Source organism: Sciurus vulgaris (assembly GCF_902686455.1).
Source record: "Sciurus vulgaris genome assembly, contig: HiC_scaffold_636_arrow_ctg1, whole genome shotgun sequence".
In the NCBI taxonomy this organism is placed as follows: Eukaryota; Metazoa; Chordata; class Mammalia; order Rodentia; family Sciuridae; genus Sciurus; species Sciurus vulgaris.
The window spans coordinates 173,167-175,489 of record NW_027632387.1 but is presented as its reverse complement, the minus strand read 5'-3'; the positions used below and the strand labels follow the sequence as shown (position 1 = coordinate 175,489).

The 2,323-nt window shown below is 42.8% G+C and overlaps 1 pseudogene across 1 annotated transcript; it reads right to left on the bottom strand.

Annotated features, from left to right (window-relative positions):
• Window positions 1-420: 420 nt before the first annotated feature.
• On the bottom strand, window positions 421-1,965 carry LOC306652888 (beclin-1-like; annotated as a pseudogene). The gene has a single exon. The product of its transcript is annotated as a beclin-1-like (transcript).
• Between the last annotated feature and the right edge of the window lie 358 nt (window positions 1,966-2,323).

The following is a 2,323-nucleotide window of genomic DNA, read 5'->3' as shown; positions in this document are numbered from 1 at the left end:
ATTGGGGTTATATATAATCCTATATTTTTCATGTTTTCTGGTCTAATTTTTTTTTCCATTCAGTACTGGAACCAAGTGAGAAGTGTTAAATTTCAAGCTTCTGATCACATCACAAAGCAAAGCTTAGATGTCATTTACCCACATTATCCAACTGTGCGTTTCAAACATCTTATTGTCTCAGTGGAGACAAAAGCTTATATTTCAGATTTTAAAAGCAGAAGCTGAGAGAAATGAAATCCAGTGAAAACACATCAATCTCAGTTCAATTAAAAAATAAATCTAACTTAAATTAGTTGTGTTTCAGGGGTAGAGGGAAGAGAAGGCATGGGGTTAGGAGCAAAACTGTGACAAGGGCTGGTAACTATACATGGCATGTTGTAGCTCTGGAAATTGTCATATGATATTTTAAAATAAAGTGGCTTTTGTCTCTTGGTATTGTAAACATGTGCTGTTTAATATTTTCCAAATTTAGAACTTTTTTTTTTTTTGTTGCAAACAAAACAGAATTTAAAGCCTTTAAGACAAATATCCCCCTAAGATAAAAGTCACTTGTTATAAAACTGTGAGGATACCCAAGCAAGACCCCACTTAAGACTTGTCAGCATGAATTTGAGAGCTTTTGTCCACTGTTCCTCATAGTTAAACTGTTTTTGATGTAATAGGAGCCACTTCTGCCTCCTGTGTCTTCAATCTTGCCTTTTTCCACATCCATCCTGTAAGGAAGACAAAATCGTGTTTTGCCTTTCTCCACCTCTTCTTTGAATTGCTGCACAATCCAGGAAAGCCACCATTGCATGGGCAAACTTGTTGTCCCAGAAAAACTGCAACCCCCCAGAACAATATAATGGCAGCTCCTTAGATTTGTCTGTCAGAGATTCCAGATATGCATGATTTCCATAGGGAACAAGTGGATACCTCTGAAACGTCAGACCCATCTTATTGGCCAGACCATGAAACAGCAAAACTATCTGACCCCCAGCAACATTAATCTCATTCCATTCCACAGGAACACTCAGCAGGTGACCCAGTCTGAAGTTATTAATTGTGCCAAATGTCCACTGTGCCAGATATAGAAGGTTGCATTAAAGACGTTGGTTTTCTTCAGCTTGTCCAGCTGCATCTGGGCATACCACATCTGATTTTCTACATTCTTCAGCTCATCATCCAGCTCTAGCTATTGCCATTTAAATTCACTGTGTTCCCTCTAATACTGAGCTTCCTCCTGATCCAGTCTCTCAGCCTCAGTCTGGACCTTCTCCAGATTTTCTGCCACTACCTTGCGGTTCTTTTCCACATCTTCCAGCTTCTGTATCAGCCTTTCCTCCTTTAATGCCAGCTCCTTCAGCTCTCTCTGTACTTGCTCACTGTCATCCTCATTCATTTGCTCTAGCATCTCCAGACAGAATTTTTAGTTCTGACACTCATTTTCAGTGACATTGAGCTAAGTATCCAGCTGGTCTGAAAGAGTATCTGTGCATTCTTCACACAGTGGGTGATCCACATCTGTCTGACCCAACATGATGTCAAAAAGATTCCCAGTGACCTTCAGTCACCAGCTGAGATTCTCCATAGTGCCGCCATCAGATGCCTTCCCCATCAGAGCGAAGCTGTTAGCACTTTCTGTAGACATCATCCTAGCTGGGGGAATGAATCTGCGAGAGACACCATCCTGGCGAGTTTCAATAAATGGCTCCTCTCCTGAGTTAGCTTCTTCCTCCTGGGTGTCTCCTGGTTTTGCCCGCGCTGTGGCAAGTAATGGAGCTGTGAGCTCTTGGACGGTAACACAGTCCAGGATCTTGAAGCTTGTGTCCAGTTTCAGAGGCTGGCTGCAGCGCTGGCACACGAAGCACCAGCATGGTGCTGCTGGACGTCTTAGACCCCTCCATCCCTCGGGTCCCGGAGCCTGCCGCCCAGGTCTGCTCTACAGCGGGGTTACAGTAGCATCGGGTCTGTCCTGAGGCAAGTCTCCCCAACTGCCATTGCCCAGTCTTCAGCTACTTCCCGGTCCGCCAGCAGAAGCTTCCCTTGAGTTGACTTTTGCGCAGGGTGAAAGATAGGGATCTACTTTCATTCTTTGGCTTATGGATATCCAGTTTGCCCAGCACCATTTCTTCCTAGGTCTATTTTTCATTTAAGAGAGTATTGTTGAGTCTCCATGTGCTTGTATGGTTTCTGTTATTTTCCTAGTTTCCTTCTATTGTGGTCTGATATGCTGTATGGGATTATATCAGTTTTTTGTTGTTTTCTTTTTTTTTTCTTTTGTGTTTGCTGAGACTTACACTGTGACATCTTATTTGGAGACAATTCCATCATCTGCTAAGAA